General features: G+C 32.3%; 1 protein-coding gene across 4 annotated transcripts in view; it reads right to left on the minus strand.

Moving 5' to 3' along the window:
* Nucleotides 1-14,113, minus strand: part of ERBB4 (erb-b2 receptor tyrosine kinase 4) — a 1,183,012-nt gene that overhangs the window by 1,021,289 nt on the left and 147,610 nt on the right. The window lies entirely within an intron of this gene.

Genomic DNA, 14,113 nt, shown 5'->3' on the forward strand with positions numbered 1-14,113 from the left:
ATCCAGTTGAGCTGTCTAGGCATCACTTAAAATTAATGTAACAAAAATAAATTTATTCATAAATGCATTATATACCCTCAAAGATAACCAAGTCTTGATAAAGTCAAAACTCAGAATTGTAATTATTTTTTGATATTTCAACTATCCAAAACTAACCTATGTTAAATCTGTTTTACATGTTACAACTTTATATGATGTCATTATTTTTTTCCCCTTAACATTAAAAAGTTTCCCATATAACTTCAGTGCCTGTGTGATATTCTGTAGATCCTCACTACTCAAAGTGTTGTTTATGGACCAGAAGCAACAGGATCACTGTTAGAAATACAGAATTTTAGACACCTCCACAGGCCTACTAAATCAGATTCTGCATTTCATTATAAATATATACTATTATACATACATATATATACATATACACACATACAAATATATAATACACATACAATATATATTATACACATGCACAAAAACACATATAATATATACTATTATACACATACACACATATACATATACACACATACAACTATGACATTTATAGTATATATTTATACTATACACATATATTCATACACATGTATATATTATATTCATATTATACATGCATGTATATATACTATATAAACACATGTGCATATACACATATTAAAGCTTGAGAAATATTTTTATGAACTCTATGTAAAAAAATGTGTATTTTTTTCTGCAATAAAACAACTGTACAATATGACAATATGTAGTATACGATTGCATATATATTTCACATTGTGCTCCTATAAGTTCAGGTTGTTTGTAAATGTATCTAGTATTAGGAACTCTTCAATGAATATTTTAATTTATATGTATGTTTTCCCTGAATTTCTGAATCTTTCCTTGAGAATGATTCATTAAAATGAAAATATTTGAATAAAGAACTCTACATTGTAACACTTGAGACAGACACTTCTAAAGTGTTTTCTAGATTACATGAATAACAGCAGTATTTGTTTTGCCCTAACACCTACATTACTTGTTTAATATAGATGTTTAATAGCAGAAAAATAGTATCTCACACTAATCATAATTTGTAATTATTTTATTACTAAAGAAGTTAAACAATTTATCATGTTTTTTTCTTTTTGTATTCTTCTTTTGTGAATTTTTCTGTACATTTTATTTCCCAATACATTCAGGACTTAGTATTTTACTTACAATATTATAACTCTTTTAAATATTGAGGGTGTTATGTCTCCTTCTGCAAACAAGTGGCATTTTTTTTTCTACCTTACTGTTTTTTATATTGGGATGTGGTGATTTTGACTTTTATGTAGTTAATAAAAACTATCAACTTTTTCAATTATTTTTAAGTTAGAAAGTTGTTACACATTCAGATACTCAAAAATAATAAATCAAGTGTGTTTACCTTTTTCCATAGTCTGATATTTTCAACAGACACAATTTTGCATGGAATTTATATTATATGAAATGTAATAAAGACCTAACATATTTCCTTTTCCCAGATGTCTTACCAATTAACCACCAACTTGTCTAACTACCTACACCCTACAAGTAGTTTATGAAGAAACTATTGTATTTATTAAAAATACACTGATTAATTCTAAGAATATGGGCACAGATTTACTTATTTCCTATTTCTTAGAAGTTTATATTTATTCACATTTCTTAGAAGTTTCTACTTATTCAAAAGAAAGAAGGAAAGAAACAAGATTATCAAACTTTTCCCTAATTTGTGAAAAATACGACTGAATGTTTTAGTAGTCTATTAACTAGCAAATCTTTTAAACAATTATTTTATGCTTGCCACTTCAGCGGATATTGTGGTGGATACAAATATAATTTTAACATGCAGTGTTTAACCTCAGGAAGCTAAAATTCACTTCAAGAGACAAAGCATACCGAACATTTAGATGTTAAATCTGCTAGCTTTCAGGAATTCAAGGAAGCAAAAAAGAATGCTAAGAACAAAACTGAAGAAAGCTTTGTGAAAGATAGCGCTTTGTGAAAGATAGCGCTTTGTGAAAGATAGCGCTTTGCAGTAGTTGGGAGGCACAATGCAGGTTGAAGTCACAGCAAGTACAAAGTACCTTTAGTTATCTGTGTTATCTAAAACAATTATGTTTACATTTATTATGATTACTTAGGCACCTGTCATGGCTTCCTAGTTGATCACAGATTAATATTAAGGACCACAGTTTTCATGTCCAATGTCCTACAGAACTCTGAATACACTGCATTACCACCCATTGTCATTGCTGGCTTGACATTTTTTCAATTAAATTGCTTTTGATCTCATGCACAAAGTTTTATAAATATTACTCCTAATGGACTTGTATATATTTTACCAGTATCTCTATGTTGTATTTTAGAATAAAGGTGTCCTAAAGTTTATGAGAGGTACTATTAATACTTTCCAGACCCAGTGGCTACAAACTCTTAATAAGCACAGAAGCTGCTTTTCCTTCCTCCAAGCAAAACATCATAAAAAATAAGTGACAGCAATTGTGACCCTATCTGTAGAAGTTTATGAGACCAATTTGAGGACAGATTGAGTTACAGTATTATTGTAACACCTCATCAAAATTCTTGTCCAGATTTTAAGCAGTGACTTAAGACAAGTAGACTGGCCTGTTACTGCTGGGATCACTTCCAGCATCTTACCCAGAGCACCAAATTACCCTTTTCAGTTAACCCCAGTTATTTTTCTCTCTCCTTGTTGTGATGGAGGGAGTATATAAGAAAGGGGGCTCTTTGGCGGTCTAGGGCAAGAAGGCAAAGGGTTGTGACATCTTTTCCACTATTCTGCTTCCAAAGAGACAAATTCCTGTGGAAATGTAGAAACTACTGTGACATGACTTTAGCAGAGAAACTTATGAAAAGGTCATGTCCAAAGACTTCATTTGATTTCCTCTTATCAGCCTGAAGCCATTAAATAGCTACATTTTAATTTTGTAACTATTTAAAATAGCAATATATGTGCAAAAATTTAACCATATTTAGCTCAAAATGGCAATAATTTGTGCTGGTGTAATGACATAATTACAGCATTCATTTTCACCATTCATTTCCACCTAAAGTTAGTTTTCTAAAGATAATGGGAACCAATATGGATTTTCCTAAGAAAACATCTGGAAGTTAAATTTCAGGAATGAATTTCAATATGAGAGAATGTTGTAAATGCAAAGGAAGAATAGAATTGTTGTTCTTAAATTCCTCGTTTGTGGAACGAATATATATACATTATAACTACTACCCTACAAGATGTTCCATAATATTTTATTTTTAAAAGAGAAATAAAAGAGAATTGTTTGTGTAGCTGCAATCTTCATGTTTATGACAGAAAAATTCAACAGTGTTTGCAAACTAACTGGAAGATTACACTTTAATGCAAATAAACGACATAAGTAACCTGATTCAGCTGTGATGAATCTCAGGCTGACAAATTAACTTTAAAAAACTGTAGTCAATGGCTGTAAAAATGCTTTTTCTGCAAGATTTACTTCAGCATGTTGAACGAATATATTATACCTGTTAGCCTTAATTCTATATTTAAAATAAATCCTGGGTGGTGTGGGGTTTTGATAAAGATGTCCAAATATATAGAATATAGTGCTTTTACCAAAGGATTCCCAGGAGGAAATCAGTGGACAACAATGTTGAATGTACTCCTCACTCCTGTACAAACCACGTTTTCCTTTCTAAATAAGCTATGAAAATCCTATCTATCTATGTGAGTCAGCATCCCCTTCAAGGATTAAAACAAGCCCATACACGATCACCTTTATCTGTACAAATTAAGCAACTCTCTTCTTGATATTAACCAAAATGAAACCTAGTTTATTTTCCAGATCTAGTTTATAATCATGAAATAATTTTGAGAACTGAAATTTTGATTATTCTTATTTTCACCTTTCTGGTTGCTGTTAATAGTAAAGATGCCAATCCCTCAGTCACAAGAGAAAAAGGTAGTTATGTGGGTCTTGTTTGTTTGTTTTGTTTTGCCTTTTTCAAAAAATCTATAATATTCATATAAACTTCAAGTAGAAAGAATGGGGAAAGCAGTTATCCTATATTTGAAGTAAAAGCAATTAACAACAGGTAAAACACCCAAACAGAATTTATATACTGAACATTTTGATTTTAAATTATTTCATATCCAAAATTTCACAGTCTTACCTATAGGCAGATCATTGTTTTATCCACATTAAGAAACAACCTCTGAGTTGCTAATATTTCTTTTTATAAAAGTAGCCTTGTCTAATACCCATATTTTCCATATTTGCCAAAATGGTAAGACAGTCACTCTCTATCTTACCAGCTAAGACCAGTCACTCTCTCTGTGTCTTCCTCTCCCTAAGTCTTCTGATCCTGATCCTTAAATTTATTTCTGTGTCTCTCATCCTTTATCACTTGATAGCTTTTAAAATACAATATATATATATTGTATATATATACTTTTTTGTATTTTTAGAACTGAATGCTTTTTTATCAGCTCCCAAGGATTCACCTTCTAGGTAAACACTTATTGCCAAACTTCTATATTTGGCCCAAACCTCTTCTTATATTCAGTTGCCATAAAATATTTGTATTATCTCTCCATGATGTCTCATAGGCACATCAAATACTAACCTACCACATACATCCTAGAATCTCTCATTCTTTCTCCAGGTTTGGGTGGGGAATGGCACAATCATCTACTTATGTCCTTAAGACAAACACCAGGAGTCAAGATACCCTGTTAATCAAAGCTGCCAAATAGACCTTAAATTTATTTCCCTCTCTATATATGAACAATTAGAAAGCCACCTATTCATTCTCCACACTACCAAGAGAGTTCTGTTTTGTAAAAGCAAATATACTACTTCCTTTCTAAAAAAAAAAAAAAAAAAAAAAAAAAAAAATCCATTAATAAGTTTCATTACCTTCTCCTATGGGACAAATTCCCTAGCACTAAATGAACAGATCTAGGCCCCAACTACACTTTGTTTTGTACCATTCATCCCAACTTGCCTTGTTATTGCAAGCAACACTACTTCCTCTACCTGGAATAAGCTCACTACTCTCCTTGTTCTTTTAGAATTAAATTACCACCCCTTATGCAAATGTGTTTCCTTGTTTCCATAATACTAACCATATATTTTAATATAGAGGTCATTAAGTTGTCTTGAAATTGTGTATCTCTCTGATTATCTTCCTACTGTTCCTTTAGAGCAATGATTTTGTCTTATTCATCTGTATATTTCTTACATAGTGGCATGGCTGTAACAGGTTCTTAATAAATTTTGAACGAATCCTTAAGTAAACAGTAAATGACTGAATGAATGAAGCTGACCACTCATTTTGGAAGAAAGTGGGATACTCTAACCATACATAATCATCTTTCTTTTTCCTTCTAGTATTAAAAATCAAGCAAATAAAATAACCTGAATTCATTCAGTTTAGAAATACTTCTGAAGGTAGACATTATATGTATCTATCTACAAAGGAGTATGGTTATTTGTATCTCTTCGGTTTGGTGTATGGAACATGATAATATCTTATTTTCTGGATACAAAGCTAACTATAAATAAACCCTTAGCCTTTTGCTGAATTTTAGCTAATATCAAGCATAGTTTTAACGTGCCAAAAGTCACAAGAAGCAAAAAGCAAGAATGCATACAGCAGCATTCAAGAATTTGGGCCTCATGTCTGGAATTCACCATAAGGTTTTGGTATTTTCTATCTCAACTGAAGTCTTACTTTGATACAATCTGCCTCTTGCATTAGAACACACTTTTTTTTTTCTTTTTTTGAGACAAAGTCTCGCTCTGTCTCCCAGGCTGGAGTGCAGTGGTGCTATCTCAGCTCACTGCAACCTCTGCCTCCCAGGCTCGAATAATTCTCCCACCTCAGCCTGAGTAGCTGGGATTGCAGGCATGCACCACCATGCCCAGCTAATTTTTGTATTTGTAGTAGAGACGGGGTTTTGTCATGTTGGTCAGGCTTGTTTCGAACTCCGGACCTCAGGTGATCCACCCACCTTGGCCTCCCAAAGTACTAGGATTACACGTGTGAGCCACCACGCCCTGCCAATTAGAACACATTTGAATCTTGAACATTTTGAATTCACTTTATTCTGAAATTTCTGTGAGATAATTATGTGTTATATCCCTTTGCATATGCTTTGATTTCTCAAGAGTACAGTTGCTTTGGTTAATGTGAACAACTCAGCAACAAAGATGATTAACAGCAAAGATGGTTGCATACATACTATATTCAGAGCATTGTATAATTAACTAGGTGTGTGTAGAAACCATGCTCAAGACAAAGTCTTCTGATCTCTTGAGGCTCACCACCTAGAAGTAATATCAATATTTGGATTTTCTGAAATATTATAACATATTGCAAGCAAATACTTCCTTGGATATGCCGTTAGAGAGAATATAATGCTTCCATATAGATCCCTTGATATTTGAAATGGGTGTTAAATACTTAGCTGAGGGGTAATCAGTAAGCTCATGACTAATCTGATTGCACGAACTAGAGTTTTATAAAAAGATACAGAGAATTTATTAAAATAGGAAGAAGTAAATGATTTTCTAGTTCTGTTGGAAGTAGCTGTAACTCAGAAGTACTAATTGGTTGTTACATGATTTGAAATAGATAAAGTGGATATCAGGAAAGACTTTCTTCCTAAAGCATTTTATTTGAAGTGGTCAGAATAGGACAAAGCATATAGCTTTCAAATAATTAGATTTGAAAGGGAAGAATTGCTAAATAGGAGGATCTTGAAGCCAGCATTAAACACATACAGGCTAAATGCCTCAAGAATGGTTCTATTCTTCTCAGTTATTCCTGATGATATACCTGGAACTGGGAAGAGAGGAATTTTGAGCAGCCAGACCACAAAGGGTAAAAACGAGGGTTAAAGAAATCATGGACATTTTCCTCCAGAGGGTTGTCAAGGGTAGACTGGAATGGACAAAGTCAGGTGTCAAATAAATGGACTGAACCTAGAAGCAGAAGAAATGTCACATTTCATGGGATATTTTTCTCACTTCCTATCTTGAGAAATGTCATTGTGGGCATACATGTACATACACTCTTAGGTATTATGGAACATTAAAACACAATGCTGAGAATAACAGACAGTTATTAGGGCCAATCTTGAGAGCCTTGACATATTTTGTACCACAAATTTGTTGATGAAAAGAACTTTATTTTCTAATTTCAAAATATTAGATGGCTGCTGGATTTCTCTAACAAAGAATAATCTGAACCAGAAATGGACCAACCTAAATAACTGAACAAGGCATCTCTAAATATTATTCAACTTATATGCTGCAATTTTTACCTGCTTTGCAAGTCAATAAGCAGCTTTTATGTGATCTGAGAAACTGGTGAGAAAGTGTATAGACTATAGGTTAGGCGGGTTGGTCAGAACCACCTTTATGGGGCCAAATCTCAAAATTTCAGGTGCCAGTTTCACAATCAAGTGCCTAAGTCTGATGTTCCAGCATAACATTAGCAAATCCCTCTTACATTTTGGTAAATGTGATGTAGTTACATAATGATTATCCAATAGGCTAGAAGAGGAGACAAAAAGTATGATTTAAAAATTAATACATATATTGAAAATGAGTATTCACTAAAATATTATGCAACCTCTAAAACAACTATAGATTATATATATATTTATATATATATTTATATATATAGGCATGTTGTGTTAGAAGTAGAGATCAGTGTTCAAAAGTTGCTGATTTTACTTAGAATTCAAAGTATACATTAGTAAAGCCTGAAAACATATCAAAAGCAAAACTACGTCTAATATTTTCCTTATTTTCTTGTTGTGCTTACAGTTACCATAAGAAAGTCTGAAAAATTCAACTCTCTGGTCAATCAGCACTCTATGGGATAAAAGAATTCACTCACTCACTCTCTCCTTTATACAATGCTTTAGCAAATATGGAACACTTTGTATTTGCTAAGCACTCTCTCAGGCACTGGGAATATAACAGTGAGCAAAACTTATAAGTCTCCATGGAATTTGTGTTCTAGTCCACAGTATATTAATATTATTAAAATTATTTTAGTAATCATTTGTTGAGCATATATTGTATACTTGGCATTATATTAAAATTTAGCTCTCTTTTGGGTGTGTGATTCTAAATTATATTCAGAGCTTCATGTGATTGCTAACTTTCAAAAACATACAAGTAATTTTACATAAGACAAAGGTGAAATTCAGCTGTTATTAAAATGTATAATAACTCATGTGCATAGTTATAACTCAAACCCAGGTCTGTCTTATTAAAAAAAAAACTCTGCTCTAGACTCTGCTGTGCTCTCTAGAATAAAAAAAATAGCCCTCATTCACCAATGAAAAATGAATGGCTCAGAGAGAATAAGTGATTTTCCTCCTTAGTAATATAATAACCAAGTTGAAGAGGCTGGAATGAGAAATGTATTGCTTTAAATGAGGAAAAGCTGAAATGCAAAATCTTAAATGACTTATGTATCTGTAAATTAAAACGTAACATCTCAGGAATTTTCATTTAAAACATATCTAAAATGTAGTCATACCACAAAAGAAATTTTCACTGTCATTGAGTTTATTAAGGATTTGTACATTGTACCTCTTCAGGGCAGGGACTTCATTTATTAGCACTTTAAGTATTATTCAAGAGTGTATAAAACCATTTAAGTAGACTAAGAAACATTCTAAATATCAAGTTTTATTTAATTTTGTTTTTCTTGTTATTATTTTAAATAATAAAATCATTTTTCACCGTTATCTCTGGGGGAATTTACACACATTAAAAAAATCAATATATAAGGTCTTTCTCAGCTAACAATTCTGCCAAAAGAATATGTTCAGGACATCTATTCTTTTTTCTTTTGCTTCATTTATATTGCTCAAATACCACTGGTGACCTAGATGCTAGAAAGGAAAGCTGTGCTATGTCCTTCAATATATAATGAGGGATTACAAAATGTAATTCACTGAAACAGAAGATTATAATATCTAATACATATGCATTTTTCTTCAACTGGATTTATGAACACTTTCTCTAGGACACTGCTCAAAAGACATCATATTTCCTTAATTTCTTCATTGGTGCCGGATCTTTTCCACAGGTCTTTTTATTTTTTCCTCTTTAAGCTTAATACTTTCAGATACAAGGAAGGTTAAAGTTCAAAAAAGGGACTACATTAACTGTTTTCATGGTCCAAAGGTCTTACTTTATATATAGCAAAGTTTTATTGTGAATATTCTATGCAGAATTGGTTAAACAAAAATAGTTACTTTCACAGTTTTATAACAAATCTAAAAATGCTCAATTCCTTTCATGTAGACACATTTAGCTCTCTGATGAGATTCCTAAAACATGTGAAAGTGAGACAGCATATAACCTCATCAGTTCCTTTTCACAGCTGTGTTTACATCTTAATAAATGACCACCATCCATGAACTAATATTTCCATTACTTTAACACAGACAACTTCAAACTCATCAAGATCTTATGGCTTATCGATAGAAAACAGATATCCTAAAATGTACCAATAAAATTGTTTCTTTTAGGTATTCTACTTAAAACTTCAGCTAAATTTAGTGTGCAACAATTAGAACAATAAGCTTTATGAAATTTTCTGATTGTCTATATGATTAACAGAAGTATGAATCATTATCAATAGTAAACTATATCTTTTAAGGTAAGATTTATTTTGGTCACCTTTCTGTCAGCAGTGCCTAATACAATGCTTTATTCATAGCTAATGTTTAATATGTTTACTTAATGAGAAGACTATAATTAAAATAAATTAAGTATATGTTCTCTCATCAAAGCAAAACCTTATCAGCTCCCAAATTGAATTTTAACCCCTAAACTAAAATATTTAGACCTTCTGCATTGTATGCCCTCATAGATATATCGCCAACAGCACTGTCTGTAAAATTACGGATTCTTCAAAGTCTCTCCTGTACAGCAATGTGAATATTATATGTCAATATATTTATTATATTGACATATATTATATTAATAAATAAATATATTATATTGGCATATAATATTATGTAGGGTTGTATATAAAAAATTTATACATAGTATGTGTAAATTTAAAGTATCTACATATGATTGTCTTTGTTCTATTTCATAGTCAGAAACAAGACTCCCAAAATTGACAAAATAAAATAAGCAATGCAAAATTTTTAATTTAAAAGGATTATAGATAAATGACATAGTTTTTAGCTATTTAAGATGACTGAATAGAACTTGAAATATTCACCATCTTTACAGTTTTTATTGGCACATTTTATTGGTTACTATAGACATATAACCATCAAAATGAATATAAAAAGAAGGCTTTTAAGAGGGTCTATAAAATATACATCAGTGATAAAAAAGGAAAGGCATCTCTGTTTCTCCTAATCCACAAGACTACTCAAAATGACTGTGGATCACTCAGACCAATGTTCTTAGTCCCTTCACAGAAATCTAAGCCATTTAAATTATTGAGTCATGCCTCAATTATCTGGTAACTCAAAAATATGTCTCCTAGTACATAAAAGAAATCTTTTAAAAAATGAGTCTGGAAAATGGCAAGAGGGAAATGCAACATAGAAAAGAATAGAAGCCAAGATTCCTAAAATTAAAATTTAAGAAAAGGTATACAAGAAAGGAAGAGATAAATGTTCAAAATTACTTAGGAATTGTATGTGTTAACTCATTCAACAAACATTATTAAAATCTACCTCTCTGCTGAGACCTGTTAGGTAATAAATTCTGTTAGATAACAAAGACATACAGAACTCAATATAGCAAACAGATGCATTATCTGGACAAAGAGATATTTAATGCAAGCAAGTAAATTAAAATGTCATTCGATAGTAAGCTAATCTAAAATAGCACTGAGAATGAGTTCCCAATCATCCTTCAAGACCCAGTTCAAATGCTTTTTTTATGAATCCCTCCTTTTTTTGTGCAAATCTTTTTTGTGCAATAGTCACATATTGCTTGCATTGTAAGTGTTTTATATCATATTACATTATTGGTCCACCTATATACTTCAATAAACTATGAGTTGTGAGCAGAGATTATATTGTCTGCTAAGATGATGTTCTCTAAGACAGACTGATTTAGGATGTCATCACAGATTTATTAAGTGACTGCTCCCCTATCATTTTCTGCTCGTAGCACTCTGCTTCCCCAGCAATCACCCTACCTTTTATTTTCATGCTTTAAGGTCTTCCAGGACTGACAGAGAAAGCAGTAAGATAGCCAGGGGAGTTATAATGGCCACCAAGGCAAGTCCTGGGCAAATTGGCAAGGCTCAAATCCCTTGCATTTTCTTTTTTCTACCATTATATATGCCACTCTGCTCTCTCCAAACCTGAACCTACTTGGGCCTGTTCAAATTATTCTGTCCCATGTGGCAGACCTTGCTTATCTACAAACTAAAGTGTCTTTGGGTCCCATTTTCTCAAGAATCTGTTTTTCAAAAGTTCCAATCTTTAAACCAAAAATGTTAGCGCCTATTTCAATAGGGAAGAATAAATTACCCTTATGAGCTGTCCCACATTCATTTTTAAGGGAGCTTTTGATAAAAGCTGTCTATCCATAAAGCAAACTCTACATGTATGAATCAAAACCACTGAACAGGGAGCATTCTTTGCTGGCAAATAGGTGAGAGGATTGATTTACTTATGATATAATATATTAAATAATAATATATCATTACTTAACAATAACAAAACATACCACCTTTGGCTGCACACATTCAGACACTCTAGGCACCTTATTTACATTAGTTCATTGCATTCACACAATAATGCTTGTGAGAGTATGGTATGTGGATGTTCTTGTCTCTATGATACATATGTATATATTATGACAAAGAGAAGGTAAATACTTTTTCCAGGATTACTCAGCTGGTACAAGAAAGATCAAGATTTGATCTTAGCTCCGCTAGACCCTGAAATAAAATCTCTTTCTTAAGAATTTCCCTAAAAATGTTGCTGTGGCAGATTCTGTTGGTCATATATTAAAAACAGTTCTGGCCGGGTGTGGTGGCTCACACCTGTAATCCCAGCACTTTGGGAGGCCAAGGCGGGCAGATCATGAGGTCAGGAGATCGAGTTCATCCTGGCTAACACGGTGAAACCCCATCTCTACTAAAAAATACAAAAAACTAGCTGGGCGTGGTGGTGGGCGCCTGTAGTCCTAGCTACTCAGGAGGCTGAGGCAGGAGAATGGCGTGAACCCGGGAGGCGGAGCTTGCAGAGAGCCGAGATCGCGCCACTGCACTCCAGCCTGGGTGACAGAGCGAGACTCCATCTCAATAATAATATAATAATAATAATAATAATAATAATTCTTTTTGTCTACATATCTTAGCTTCCTTTGCAGTAAGATGTGAACATGTGCCTGAGTACTAGCCAATGAAATAGTAACAGAAGTCATCCGTTCCACTTCTAGTCCAGATGCAAAAATGCCTCCTATTTCCCCTTTGCCAGTTGGAGACTGATAAGTAAGGCAACCTTGAAAGTCAAATGCTAAATATGGCAAAATTTCTATTAGTCTGAGCTGTTGGATGACTGTGGTATAGAATCCACTTGCATACCCTTTACCTCCAATGCTACTGGATCTGTCTTAAACTAGTGAATGATTAAAATATTATTTTCTATTGTGCTTGAGTCCCTATACATTTTTAAATTCTATTTGTTACAGCATCTAGCCCACCCTAACTAAAACAGTCTCATGTGCAAATGTAGTCTCAAAGGACTTTCCTGAGGAAATAAACTCTAGGCTAAATTATACTCATAACTATGTTTTCCAAAATTTGGATAATTTAAAATAATAAAAGAAATTCATTTCATATTTTAAATGTGGCATCAAAAATATTAAGTTTACAATGAGAAAATTATTTTGGGTTAATATTATAATTGCACTCTTGCTCATATAATGTTAATCTCTTGCCTAGGGATTATCAACGGCCTCGGATATAATAATAAAACTGGACCACCATCTTGACCATTTATATCTTCCTGTTAATATTATTCTATCAGTATTGATTTTTAAAATGTACATTTTAGAAACATAATTTATAGACCATTAATATTCACTTTGAATTAGATATCAAAAAAGATGTTTACTACCCCTTCACTACTTATGTTAAATATTTTAATCCACATGCTTCCATGTGCTTATTTCATGTGTTTCCATAATTTTCTCTATACTTACCTTGTTCAGTATCTCATTCAAGCACTAGAAAATTTATAAAAATAAAGTATTTTGATTGTGAAAGCCCTGTAACATGAATGAAGACATAAAGAAAACTGAATTGAAAAAATACACAAAGCAACTTTAGGAAATGACATTGCATTTGGAAATACAGTTTAGTAACATAATAATCATTTTCCCAGTCATATTTTGACTTTGGGATACACTGACCTGAAGGAAAGGAATTAGATCAAATCTAAGTTAAGATCAATTGGCCTTAAACGTCAACTTCCAGATCCAAACAGTGATTATCAATGAGCATAATATGAATACATTAGTAAAACATAAAACTTTCACAGGTTTGCTGCCAAATTTTAAACAGTATCTAAAAATCACTGTTCTTAACAACTGAGTATCCATACTGTAATGGCAGTGTCTGCTATATACATGTGTGAGTTATATATATAGCAGTATATGTGCTTGAGTTATCTAATGCAGTATAGAGTAGGATTCTTTGTCTCCTCCTTAATTGATATATCTACTAAAAAGTCAAGGTAGAATCCTTGCATTATTCTTAATTTTTTATCAGATTTTGAATAATACTTCAAAATGGTGATTACCTTTGTGGAGAATAGGAGAGAATGGCAGGTGAAAGAATAGGGAGCAACATAAAGCTTTATATATTATAATAATATTTTACAATTGGCTATGGGCTTATAAACATTGATTATATTATCAAATAAATAAATAAATGTAACAGAAAATAGAGGTGAATCATGTAAAGGATGCTGATACTGAATCAGGATGATGAATTAACCTGTTGACCTAACGTCCCAAAATAAAAAAGAATTAAGCCTATGCTAAGGAAAGATCATACCTTTACGCTTACCGCTATGTGCGAGCATCTTTGTCTT

The sequence above is a fragment of the Rhinopithecus roxellana genome, chromosome 14 (genome assembly GCF_007565055.1).
Source record: "Rhinopithecus roxellana isolate Shanxi Qingling chromosome 14, ASM756505v1, whole genome shotgun sequence".
In the NCBI taxonomy this organism is placed as follows: Eukaryota; Metazoa; Chordata; class Mammalia; order Primates; family Cercopithecidae; genus Rhinopithecus; species Rhinopithecus roxellana.